Source organism: Salmo trutta, unplaced genomic scaffold, assembly GCF_901001165.1.
Source record: "Salmo trutta unplaced genomic scaffold, fSalTru1.1, whole genome shotgun sequence".
In the NCBI taxonomy this organism is placed as follows: domain Eukaryota; kingdom Metazoa; phylum Chordata; class Actinopteri; order Salmoniformes; family Salmonidae; genus Salmo; species Salmo trutta.
The window spans coordinates 94,182-108,401 of record NW_021822480.1 but is presented as its reverse complement, the minus strand read 5'-3'; the positions used below and the strand labels follow the sequence as shown (position 1 = coordinate 108,401).

At 44.2% G+C, this 14,220-nt stretch overlaps 1 pseudogene; it reads right to left on the bottom strand.

Annotated features, from left to right (window-relative positions):
• Window positions 1–418: 418 nt before the first annotated feature.
• LOC115182378 (polysialoglycoprotein-like) lies at window positions 419–2,449 on the bottom strand (annotated as a pseudogene).
• Between the last annotated feature and the right edge of the window lie 11,771 nt (window positions 2,450–14,220).

Here is a 14,220-nt window from a genome sequence, read left to right as displayed (position 1 = left end):
ACAGGTTAGCATTGACTTATTTAACCTGAAAGTTTGGATTGTCACTGGGATATGAAGACCAACCGCCAAAACGATGGGCTAATGAGACGAAAGCTGGTTTCACATGTAAGCATTCACTAATAGGAAACCAAGTCAGTCAGGAGAGAAGACACCCAGCAGAGTAAGTTAAATGCAAGTTGACAACCCCGATTCTAGCAACATCCTCATATGTACCAACCCCAGACACTGTGTTCCACAACCATCAAGTTAAAATGAACTAGAACCCATTCCACATCATGTGATGCTACTAGCATAAATTGACCAACACTGAGCAAATGTAGCTTAAACACAGGGGTCAAAGTATTAATATATTGCTGAGGCCAAAGCATGGTTATAATGCAAAATAAATGTTGCCAAGTAGGAACCGCCAAAACAGTACTGAGGACACAAGTATTACAGTTAATGTTTAATTGAGCCAAAACAAGCAAATGCAGTTACACACACAAACAACCTGGACTAGAGTACCCATGAACTCTTGCATGGACCCCGAGCACCATGTCCCACGTCAGATATCCATGTTTGTGGTCAACGGGGGCTCCGATGAAGCGGCGAACAGTTCCTTAGAGGTAGCGTCGTCAGACGGGCCAGTCGCAGCTCCGGAGGTAGCGGCGAACAGTTCCTCAAAGGCATGGTCAGACGGGCCAGTCGCAGCTCCGGAGGTAGCGGCGAACAGTTCCTCAAAGGCATGGTCAGACGGGCCAGTCGCAGCTCCGGAGGTAGCGTCGTCAGACGGGCCAGTCGCAGCTTCGGAGGTAGCGTCGTCCGACGGGCCAGTCGCAGCTTCGGAGGTAGCGTCCGACGGGCCAGTCGCAGCTTCGGAGGTAGCGTCCGACGGGCCAGTCGCAGCTCCGGAGGTAGCGGCGAACAGTTCCTCAAAGGCATGGTCAGACGGGCCAGTCGCAGCTTCAGAGGCAGCGTCGTCAGACGGGCCAGTCGCAGCTTCAGAGGCAGCGTCGTCAGACGGGCCAGTCGCAGCTTCAGAGGCAGCGTCGTCAGACGGGCCAGTCGCAGCTTCAGAGGGCAGCGTCGTCAGACGGGCCAGTCGCAGCTCAGAGGCAGCGTCGTCAGACGGGCCAGTCGCAGCTCCAGAGGCAGCGTCGTCAGACGGGCCAGTCGCAGCTCCAGAGGCAGCGTCGTCAGACGGGCCAGTCGCAGCTTCAGAGGCAGCGTCGTCAGACGGGCCAGTCGCAGCTTCAGAGGCAGCGTCGTCAGACGGGCCAGTCGCAGCTTCAGAGGCAGCGTCGTCAGACGGGCCAGTCGCAGCTTCAGAGGCAGCGTCGTCAGACGGGCCAGTCGCAGCTTCAGAGGCAGCGTCGTCAGACGGGCCAGTCGCAGCTTCAGAGGCAGCGTCGTCAGACGGGCCAGTCGCAGCTTCAGAGGCAGCGTCGTCAGACGGGCCAGTCGCAGCTTCAGAGGCAGCGTCGTCAGACGGGCCAGTCGCAGCTTCAGAGGCAGCGTCGTCAGACGGGCCAGTCGCAGCTTCCAGAGGTAGCGGCGAACAGTTCTTCAAAGGCATGGTCAAATGGGCCAGTCGCAGCTTCAGAGGTAGCGTCGTCAGAGGACATGCGCCTCAGCTTCTCCTCAGAGGACAGGGCATCATTTGCCTGAGAGCTACCATGGTTTGGAGACGCTTGGGATTCTACTTCATTAGTCTCTAAATACTCTAGAGAAAAAACAAAAGGAACAGTTGGGTATTCTACAGCAACACATCTGTTCCACACGGTCAAGGCCGAATTGTCAGTCGAATGTTGAACATCAACCCAACACAGTTTTCAAAGTATATGTTTCAGGCCGTACCTTCTCTGTCTTGTTTAGCGTCAGACCCTATGGATCGGAGCAAGGCCAGGGCATGCTCAATGGAGACGTCATTTGATGACAGCTCTGAAAAACGTAGGTTAAGGTACACAAGCAAAATTACCAAATCAAAGGCTTTGACAATGTTATTTAGACTGAGTTACTCTATGGTGTTGAATGAGTGTCAAACACAGCAGCACCATAGACACAGTGACAAAGAATATAGCTAGAAGGGTTGTGGAAAGAAACACTTACCTCCAAGTCTCCTCTGCAGAGAGACTTGATCTTGCTTCTGGGACTTTCCAACAGGGTAACAAGAAACTGAGGAGAAAGTGTTGACAGAAGTTCAGTTCACACAAAACAGCTACATATATTAATAATAGCAGTGAAGAATAAAAGATGACCAATGCGGAAGAAACAGACAGTCAAATTTGAATCTCCAACTTATAAAGTTAAGCATATTTCCCAAACAAATCCCTTCAATCCAAATAAAACGTTAGTGAACCAACCTTTGACAACCCCCACAGTCATCACACAGAGCAGCAATTCTCTCACACCTCCCATGATCATGAGAATAGTCTGTGTTATCAACAGGTAATGTCTTCCCATGGCCTGTATGAGGCTTATATAGGCCACTAATGACCGTTTACCTGACAAACATGACTTAACGATCAATTAACAAGCTTGATTGAGGTGTTACATTCAGATAGAAATAGACCATGTAGAACATATGTTGATTCTTTGGTGGGCAGGCAATCTTTTCTACTCCATATATTGCATTTATATCTGTAATGTTTAACCCTAATGGTCTCAGAATCTTCAAAGATATTAGGGGGAAATAAACACTGTACCCAAATCCACTTTTTACAATGTTCCTGGGAAATGGGTAGGCCTCCACCATATAGTCCTTCACAGTTTTACAGCTGTGATATATTTATTTATTTACATAGATCACATACTTAAATATATATATGTTAGCTGTAGGTAGCTTTGGGATAAAATTCCCATATTGTATTGTTACTAACATAAATCATAATATATCATATTTTCCTCATTTGCTCTGTAGGAGGATGTGGATGGCTGCAAACTTTCTACTTTTAAACTCGGACAAAACAGAGATGCTTGTTCTAGGTCCCAAGAAACAAAGAGATCTTCTGTTGAATCTGACAATTAATCTGGATGGCTGTACAGTCGTTTCAAATAAAACTGTGAAGGACCTCGGCGTTACTCAGGACCCTAATCTCTCTTTTGAAGAACATATCAAGACTGTTTCAAGGACAGCTTTTTTCCATCTACGTAACATTGCAAAAATCAGAAACTTTCTGTCCAAAAATGACGCAGAAAAATGAATCCATGCTTTTGTTACTTCTAGGCTGGACTACTGCAATGCTCTACTTTCCGGCTACCCGGATAAAGCACTAAACAAACTTCAGTTAGTGCTAAATACGGCTGCTACAATCCTGACTAGAACCAAAAAATGTGATCATATTACTTCAGTGCTAGCCTCCCTACACTGGCTTCCTGTTAAGGCAAGGGCTGATTTCAAGGTTTTACTGCTAACCTACAAAGCATCACATGGGCTTGCTCCTACCTATCTTTCCGATTTGGTCCTGCCTTACATACCTACACGTACGCTACGGTCACAAGACGCAGGCCTCCTAATTGTCCCTAGAATTTCTAAGCAAACGGCTGGAGGTAGTGCTTTCTCCTATAGAGCTCCATTTTTATGGAATGGTCTGCCTACCCATGTGAGAGACGCAGACTCAGTCTCAACCTTTAAGTCTTTACTGAAGACTTATCTCTTCAGTAGGTCCTATGATTAAATATAGTCTGGCCCAGGAGTGTGAAGGTGAACGGAAAGGCTGGAGCAACGAACCGCCCTTGCTGTCTCTGCCTTGCCGGTTCCCCTCTTTCCACTGGGATTCTCTGCCTCTAGCCCTATTACAGGGGCTGAGTCACTGGCTTACTGGTGTTCTTCCATGCCGTCCATGGGAGGGCTGCGTCACTTGAGTGGGTTGAGTCACTGACGTGGTCTTCCTGTCTGGGTTGGCGCCCCCCCCCCCCTTGGGTTGTGCCATGGCGGAGATCTTTGTGGGCTATACTCGGCCTTGTCTTCGGACGGTAAGTTGGTGGTTGTAGACATCCCTCTAGTGGTGTGGGGGCCGTGCTTTGGCAAAGTGGGTGTCTGTCCGGGGGATGGGGCCACAGTGTCTTCTGATCCCTCCTGTCTCAGCCTCCAGTATTTATGCTGCAGTAGTTTATGTGTCGGGGGGCTAGGGTCAGTCTGTTACATCTGGAGTATTCTCTTGTCTTATCCGGTGTCCTGTGTGAATTTAAATATGCTCTCTCTAATTCTCTCTTTCTCTCTTTCTTTCTCTCGGAGGACCTGAGCCCTAGGACCATGCCTCAGGACTACCTGGCATGATGACTCCTTGCTGTCCCCAGTCCACCTGGCCATGCTGCTGCTCCAGTTTCAACTGTTCTGCCTGCGGCTACGGAACCCTGACCTGTTCACCGGACGTGCTTGTTGCACCCTCGACAACTACTATGATTATTATTATTTGACCATGCTGGTCATTTATGAACATTTTATCATCTTGACCATGTTCTGTTATAATATCCACCCGGCACAGCCAGAAGAGGACTGGCCACCCCTCATAGCCTGGTTCCTCTCTAGGTTTCTTCCTAGGTTTTTGGCCTTTCTAGGGAGTTTTTCCTAGGGAGTTTTTCCTAGCCACCGGGCTTCTTTCACATGCATTGCTTGCTGTTTGGGGTTTTAGGCTGGGTTTCTGTACAGCACTTTGAGATTTCAGCTGATGTACGAAGGGCTATATAAATAAATTTGATTTGATTTGATTTAAGGTGTGGCTGCATGTTTGTCGTGGACGCATCGTCACTCTTGATGTTCTTTTTCCAGATTGCAAGTGAAACACCTTTAGATGTGGTTAGTGCCAGTTGGTAACTTTTCCTCACAATTGCTTGTTTAAGGTATGGATGCAACACCCCAGTATGTCTGCAGGGGCTGGTCACTGAGATGTACCATGTTACACATGCTACTAGACTAACCTTCCAAGTAAATATGTTACAAGTCTGAACTGGCCATCCTTGTCTTTCCTCAACTAATTGAAAGCTCAGGGGCAGACATCCTGAACGACTTTGATGTCAGAGCTCCCATCAACCCTCTACACCTCGCTGTGAGTAAAGCCTACCTGCTCCTGTAGTGGTCTCCATATGACAAATGGCACCCTATTCCCTATTTAGTACACTACTTTTGACCAGATCCTTATAGGACCTGATCAAAAGTAGTTCACTACATAGGGAATAGGGTGCTATCTGGGAAGCAGGCATGGTGTTGATTTTCCACAGGAAGTTGACTGTCCAGACAGACTCACACACCAAATTCCTATCTGTTCCTGATTTGTGTAAAATACATGCATATTCTACACAGTGATGATGAGGATGATTTCCTTATTTTGCCATTTGAGTTAATCAACCTCAGAGGAGAAGAAGACTGTTTGTTTCTCAATCCCACACTTGGCAGGGACCTCCGATGTTGATGCTGGGCGGGAGCAAAAATGGGCTCCCGATTGAAAGACTCTGGTCTACTTTATAGGTCTAGCACTGTATTTCTGTTCAGGTGTACCACTGGTCTACTATAGGACATTGATTATATATCTATTCAGGCATACCACTGGACTTTGCTTGAGACTGTGTTTGTGTTTCTATTCAGGCGAACCACGGCCACCACCATGCTATGGAGGTCCTGGTTCAGTCTCTGCTGGATCTAGACGTGAGGGACAGCCAGGGGCGCACCAACTGGACCTGTCTGCCTTAAAAAGCCATGTGGAGTGTGTTGACGTCCTCATCAACCAGGGAGCCTCCATCCTGGTTAAAGACTTCACCCTGAAGAGGACCCCCATCCACACTGCAGGTACACATAGAATATCACATAGAGCTTCTGTAATTAAAAAGTTTTCCTGACCAAGATGGCCATTTGTTTGGTCATGTTGCTAGGACGACAATGTCCACTCTAGGGATGTTACATGGTATAGTGTGAAAATACCCACTAGACACTGATCTAAGGTAATTTTTTTGTCATGTTCTCCACTAATGATTGAGGATCTAGGGAGGGTAAGCTGATCCTAGATCAGTGCACAGGGGAGACTTCTATCCAGAGCCAGGTACACAGCTAGCAGGTGACAGGCTTCGATGGCCTCAGCCCCAAACTTCTTTATTATCTGCTGTGTTAACATCATGAGGATGTCATCTAGCAACACCACTGTTCTAGAAATCTGTCTGTTCATGTGAAGGTTATAGTCGTCCAGCAATCTGCTCATATCCTCTCTGTTTATCCTCCTCTAACTACCAACGGTCAATCATCTGACATTCTTATATCCTCTCTGTTTATCCTCCTCTAGCTACCAACGGTCAATCATCTGACATTCTTATATCCTCTCTGTTTATCCTCCTCTAGCTACCAACGGTCAATCATCTGACATTCTTATATCCTCTCTGTTTTTCCTCCTCTAGCTACCAACGGTCAATCATCTGACATTCTTATATCCTCTCTGTTTATCTTCCTCTAGCTACCAACGGTCAATCATCTGACATTCTTATATCCTCTCTGTTTATCTTCCTCTCGCTACCTACGGTCATTCGGAGTGTTTGCGTTTGCTGATTGGAAATGCTGACCTCCAGAGTGCAGTGGACGTTCACGACGGGAATAGACAGTAAGTCACTTGGGTTTTGGATACAATTCCTGAAATAAAGAGATTTTGACACTAGGGGTGCATCCCAAATGGCAACCTATACCCTACTTCGTGCACTACTTTAAACCAAAGCCCTATGGGCTCAGGTCAAAAGTAGTGTACGATATAGGGAATAGGGTTGCCATTTGGGACCTAACCTGGTTATTACCATTTTTTGTCTTTTCCACCCTCAGACGTGGTCAAGTGTAAATATGACTTCTTACATGAGCCTGACAGTGCATCTCACGAAAGACTGAACACTATCTCAGGCTAACATAGTTTGGAAAGCAATTGGCTATTGCTTCAAAGAGAAGACAATGAAAAGACTAATCTGTCTTTTAGTTATCAAAATTCTCAACTTAATTGAGCGAACAGTATTTTTGGCATTGGCTATATCCCCGGTGAGTGTGCATATTCACTTTCTTTATCCCTGGGTCAGTGCCACTTGAAAGTCATATTGAAAAAGATTCCGCTAATCTCTATAGTCATATAAAGTGTAGTAGAATTGCACAATAAAACATATTTTAAAAAGGCCAATTTTTTTTCCTGTAAAGAGAAACATATCTGATATAGCCTAGCCTAGCCTTACTCCATCAAGCGCTGCAATGAACAGCCGTTTTTTTGCAAACGGTGATTGAGTTATATTATTAGCCTAAATGATGACTATCCGATTTACTAATCACATTAGCAATAGTTAGCTATCTTACATAAGTCTGTAAATGTGATGATGCATAGAATGCTTTATATATTTTCTATGGTGAAAATTAGCTTCCCCTTAACTTGAGACTCGCATGCCTATGAGCAAGACAGTTAGGCCTAAACACTCTGTTTTCCTTTGCATATCGTTTCCCCCGTCCGTCCGTCCGTCCATCGGCTGTCAGTTATGTCGATGACTGTGTACATACGGCACGCCAATCACCGACACCGGAAGTCCCATGACCGTCACAGCCCTAGTTGTATGCTTGAGTTTGTTCAAAAGAGGCTTTGATGCCAGATTTTTGCAGATTTTGCTTTAGTTTTCCTCAGCCTGTGTTTTGTTTCTCTCTCTTTTTCCTGTTAGATGGTGAGGCTGCTTCTCTCCAGAGGAGCCAACATTAATGCTTTTGACAAGGACCACCGAGCAATCCACAGGGCTGCTTACATGGGTAATGAGTTGACCACATCATTTACATTCTGACTAATGTCCTTATCCCAGTGAGTGAATGAATTGGCTGTGTGTTAGCCTCACAGCTCAGCTGTATGGTCTACCTCTAGTGTGTTATTATGTAAGAATGATGGACTAAGTATGTTGATAAGATGTAGGTTTTCAATTGTACTAACACGATGTAGGTATTGCTAATGGTGCTGTGTACCACTGTAAACTAACCTCTCTCCCTCTATATATCAGCCTATCTCTCTGCATCTGTCTCTCTCTCTCTCCATCTCTGTTTCTCTCTCTGTCTCTCTTCCCCTCCCCCATAGGGCACATTGAGGAGGTGAAACTGCTGGCCTCTCATGGATCAGAGGTGTCCTGTAAAGACAAGAAGGCCTACACCCCTCTCCACTCTGCAGCCTTCAGCGGCATGATCAGCACGGTCAAGTAACTCCTGGACCTTGGGGTGGATGTGAGTCAATTCATACATACACCTCCCCGCATTCAACTGTGTAGTCCCTGTTCAATTACAACGCCACGAAAAGACAGAGCTCTAGTGTGTTGGAGAATGATTTCCTTTCAAGTAATGAAGATATGGAGGTTGGGCCAGGGGGTTGGGACCAGGGGGTTGGGACCAGTGTGTTGGGGCCAGGGATTTTTCATAAGAAAGTAATGAAGAGAGGTTGGGCCAGTGCGTTGGGGCCAGGGGGTTTTCATAACCAAGTAATGAAGAGATGGAGATTGGATCCAGAGGGTTGGAGACAGGAGGTTGGAGCCAGTGGGTTGGGACCCAGTGTGTCGGGACCCAGTGTGTCAAGTTTGCTGACGACACGAAGGCGATGAGAGGTCAGAGACTTGGCATTGTGGTGCCAGGACAACCTCTCCCTCAATGCCAGTAAGACCAAGGAGCTGATCATGGACTACAGGAGCAAGAGGGGAGAGCACGTCCCCATCCACATCAACAGGGCTGTTCCTTGGCGACCTAACATGGTCCACACACACCCGCACAGTCGTGAAGAGGGCGCGCCAGGAGGCTAAAATATTTGGCATGGGCACTCGCATCCTCAAAAAGTTAAAGGGTCTTGCTCTGACCCTACGCACAATCACTAGACTGTATACAAAGCATATGCACACTCACACACACTACATTCACACTCCCACACACACACACACACACAAACCGACACAACCCAAACACACATGTATACACATTACACACTCTCACAAACACACACCTTTACACTCATCATTTGCAGCTGCTGCTCTGTTCTTTATTTTGCTATTATTATTATTATTATTATCTAGCCAGATGCCTAGTCACTTTACCCTGCCTTCTTGTACATATCTACCTCAAATACCTCGTACCCCTGCACACTGATCTGGAACTGGTACTCCTTGTATAGAGCTTTATTCTTGGGTATTTTATTCCTCGTGTTACAATATATACAGTACCAGTCAAAAGTTTGGACACACCTACTCATTCCAGGGTTTCTTTATTTTTTTTTACAATTTTCTACATTGTAGAACATCAAAAGTATGAAATAACACATAAGGAATCCTGTAGTAACCAAAAAAGTGTTAAACAAATCAAAATATATTTTATATTTGAGATTCTTCAAAGTAGCCACCCTTTGCCTCGATGACAGCTTTGCACACTCTTGGCATTCTCTCAACCAGCTTCATGAGGTACTCACCTGGAATGCATTTCAATTAACAGGTGTGCCTTGTTCAAAGTTCATTTGTGGAATTTATTTCCTTCTTTGTGCGTTTGAGCCAATCACTTGTTTTGTGACAAGGTAGGGGTGGTATACAGAAGATAGCCCTATTTGGTAAAATACCAAGTCCATATCATGGCAAGAACAGCTCAAATAAGCAAAGAGAAACAAAAGTATATTATTATTTTAAGACATGAAGTTCAGTCAATCCGGAAAATTTCAAGAACTTTGAATGTTTCTTCAAGTGCAGTTGCAAAATCCATCAAGCGCTATGTCTCTCATGAGGGCCGCCACAGGAAATGAAGACCCAGAGTTACCTCTGCTGTAAAGTTCAAGTAACAGACACATCTCAACAGCAACTGTTCAAAGGAGACTACGTGAATCAGGCCTTCATGGTCAAATTGCTGCAAAGAAACCACTAATAAAGGACACCAATAAGAAGAAGAGACTTGCTTGGCCAAGAAACACGAGCAATGGACATTAGACCGGTGGAAATCTGTCCTTTTGGAAAAGCAATCCAGGTGAAGCTGATTGAGAGAATGCCAAGAGTGTGCAAAGGGTGGCTACATTGAAGACTCTATATAAATATAAAATAGATTTTGATATGTTTAACACCCTTTTTTGGATACTACATGATTCCATATGTGTTATTTCATGGTTTTGAGTTCTTCATTATTATTTTACAATGTAGAAAATAGTCAAAATAAAGAAAAACCTTTGAATGAGTAAGTGTGTCCAAACTTTTGATTGGTACTGATATATATATATATATATATATATATATATATATATATATATATATATATATATTATTCTATAGTTTTGTACTCTGCATCGTTGGGGTGGGCTCGTAAGCAAGCATTTCACGGTAAAGAGTTGATTTGAGAGGGAAAGACAAAGAGCGAGGGAGTCCAAATGTATTCTGACCTAGTCTTTAGTATGAAACCATTTTTAATGAGACGAGTACAAAACATTAAAGGAATAGTTGTCTCCATGTCTCGTCCGTATCTGGTAGAGTACTTGGGTGGGGGTCCCGCAAAGTTCATCCCAATGGCTGGGGGAGGAGGGTAGGCCTCATTGGTCATGTAGGGACATATCTTTTCCAGAGAATCTACCAATTTTCCTTCCTGAGGAAATTGCAAGAAATTACCGGGCTTCCCGTTCAAACCAAGTGCTATTTAGAAGCATATGTTTTATTTAACCAGGTAAGTTGACTGAGAACACATTCTCATTTACAGCAATGACCTGGGGAATAGTTACAGGGGAGTGGGGGTGAATGAGCCAATAGTAAGCTTGGGATGATTAGGTGACCGTGATGGTATGAGGGCCAGATTGGGAATTTAGCCAGGACACCAGGGTTAACACCCCTACTCTAACAATAAGTGCCATGGGATCTTTAGTGACCACAGAGAGTCAGGACACCTGTTTAACATCCCACCCAAAAGACAGCACATGTCCCCAATCACTGCCCTGGGATATTATTTTAGACCAGAGGAAAGAGTGACTCCTACTGGCCCTCCAACACCACTTCCAGCAGCAACTGCTCTCCAATCTAGGGACTGACCAGGACCAACCCTGCTTAGCTTCAGAAGCAAGCCAGCTGTGGGATGCAGGGTGTTAAGCAGCGAATAAAATCCAACATGATTATACCACTCTACATGGAGAAACATACACTAATGGGTTCTTGTATTTGTTGCTATTTAATCAACTCAAAGTTGATGTAGCCTAGTTTTAACCGGTCTATGAGGCACTGTTGGCCGACGGGTCAAATATGAGGTTATTACAGTAGCCTACCTTTCACTGAAAGATGCATTTTGGTGTTTCCTTTCCCCTTACACCTGGCTATCAAGGGAATTTGGGAAGGTTGTGGCTGTTTATACTTCGGTTATTGTGATGATTTTGGCAAAGGAAACAAATCTGAATCTCTGATAATCTAACAGTTACGCTGTAGCGGAGATTCAGCACAATGGATAGCGCCGCAGTTGATCAATTGCACGTGAATCTAAACCCGCAGTTTATCATGTGCAATTCTTCGGCTATATTTACATCAAATCTTCTCAGGCCTACCTATTGCATCTGTTCTCCAGCAATAAAGTCAATTATGAAGTTAATATTCATTTAGTCACAGCATAAATTAAACGTGAGCCTACACAATCAAATTAACTTGTCAAGACCCTGCCATTCTTCTCCATTATTACTTTTATTCAAGACAAAATACCCCCAGTTCTCGCATTATTTTACAGACTTGGTCAGAAAGGGTAACTGATTCTCAAGACCCAGACAAACAAATGTAGAATAACATTCAATACACAAACTTAGGCTACATAACAGGGGCGGAAATCCCAGGGGGGACACGACCCCCCCATCCTGGGAAAAATATGATTTGTCCCCCCCAATATATCACTGTAAACATAACTCTGTAATTTAAATAATATTAATAATTTGCAATGAAAGCAATTGTACTGATTATAGACACTTAATAGCGCTTTTTAAGTTTCAAAAGATTGCGACCCCCCACCCTTTGCCTCACAATGGTTTGATCCACTGCCAGTTCCTTAGTTGGCAAGGTAACAGAGGGTTTGTATCTACTGTCTGAAAGGCACTCAATGCACGTGACTGACATGAGGTTAATCCAGTCAATCGCGCCATAGCAATGTTTTGTTTTATGTTGGCAGGGTTCACACACACTAGCTGAATTTGCAGAGCTAGCACGCAAATATTAACTATTAAGCTAGCTAGTACCTATTCCATTTATGTGGCGTCGTCAAAGATGGAATCTTTGCGATCGTCAATTTATTCCAAGATCAGCAATGTAAGTTAGTGCTTCAAAGTCCCTGTGATAAGGTTAGCGATAAACTGAAGTCCAAACTGAACAGAACTACACTCTCTTCTACCATTGTCTTAAATATATTTAATGGTCTCGTTGCAAAAGCTAAATTGTCGCAAGGGAACTTTTATTTATTTATTTTATTTCACCTTTATTTAACCCGGGTAACAAAGATTATAGCAAACACCACTGAAACGGAATTTGTGCTCACCAACTTTGCAAATTCAGCTATTGTTGGAAGCCAGCCAATATGAAACAAACGGTTAAAATTACAAAAGGTTGCAGCATATGTTGTGTAAATGGTGATCTCATACAGCTGTCAACTCTTGTCACTGCAATCCATTTCACATTTGCTAGCTACCTTTTAGATCGAAGCCCATATAGAATGATAGAAGATATGATAGAAGCCCATCTCCTACTGTAAATAACCTACACACTGTGTGTGTGTGTAGCCAGCCAGGTAGAAAAATGACAGAAAAAAGAAGACGGACAGAGTATTTTTCAGTACACCAAAACGCAAAGTAAAAACCCTAGTAGCCTAATATCTCAAAGACTAGTTGATAAAATGTTCATAAGAAAGAAGTGAAATGCTAATGAAAATGTTTCACAATGTCATTAGGCAGAGCAGGCAACAGATGGCACACAGACAGCAGAGCTGGGGACAGACTGGCAGAGACAGGGAGTCTTTGTTTGGCAACATTATGAAAGGTTCTCCATTTTTTGACTTGTAAAATAGGAACATAATTGGAAAATGCCATGGATACCCCCACTCTCAACTTACACTGGTGACTGAACTAAGATTTGTTAAAGGCAATGGTATTGCTGTTGTGATTAGTTGTGTAGTTTTGGGTACCGGTAGTTAGGAGTACGGCAAACACCTTATTTCTTTGGTTCCTCAATATACATTTACCATATTACAACGTAGGCTGTGTGTTACAGCACTACTTTTGGTGTCCCCCTCAGGAATTGCTCGAGAACATTTCATGTAATTGGCCCCTCCAAAGTTGATATCAGATTTTCGCCCCTGCTACATAAAATAACCTGGAAGGCCTACCCTGTAGCAAACAAAATATTTGCATAGGCCGTAACGGTTTAACTTGCTTCAAAACAGGCTGAATTCAGGTTGGCATAAGCGAGTAAAGCGGTGCCACAGAAATTGTTTTGAATTAAAGCAGATACCTACCGGTAGCTCAAAAGTTGGAGCCAATTTTGTTGCTGTATTAACTGCATTTAAAGGTTGCGTGTACATGCTCTTTGAATTCACGGCGACTATAAGTACGGTATACTACGACGCACACCCCGAGCGTTGATCATGCGGATAGAGAAGGCCTGTATGAACAGACTTCACCTCACGCTTTTCATAGAAATTAACCGGTTAATTTCTCCCATGTAATCGGAGTGGGTGGAAAATCCTGGTAAAACTGTTCCCCCCCCCCATCAAACCCTAGGTTAGAGGTGCTACAAGCAACTCTGGGAGAGCTAGGACCTGATAGCAGCCTGCCAGCTAAAACAGGTTAGCATTGACTTATTTAACCTGAAAGTTTGGATTGTCACTGGGATATGAAGACCAACCGCCAAAACGATGGGCTAATGAGACGAGAGCTGGTTTCACATGTAAGCATTCACTAATAGGAAACCAAGTCAGTCAGGAGAGAAGACACCCAGCAGAGTAATTTAAATGCAAGTTGACAACCGTGATATTAGTTAGCACTGAAACCCCGATTCTAGCAACATCCTCATATGTACCAACCCCAGACACTGTGTTCCACAACCATCAAGTTAAAATGAACTAGAACCCATTCCACATCATGTGATGCTACTAGCATATATTGACCAACACTGAGCAAATGTAGCTTAAACACAGGGGTCAAAGTATTAATATATTGCTGAGGCCAAAGCATGGTTATAATGCAAAATAAATGTTGCCAAGTAGGAACCGCCAAAACAGTACTGAGGACACAAGTA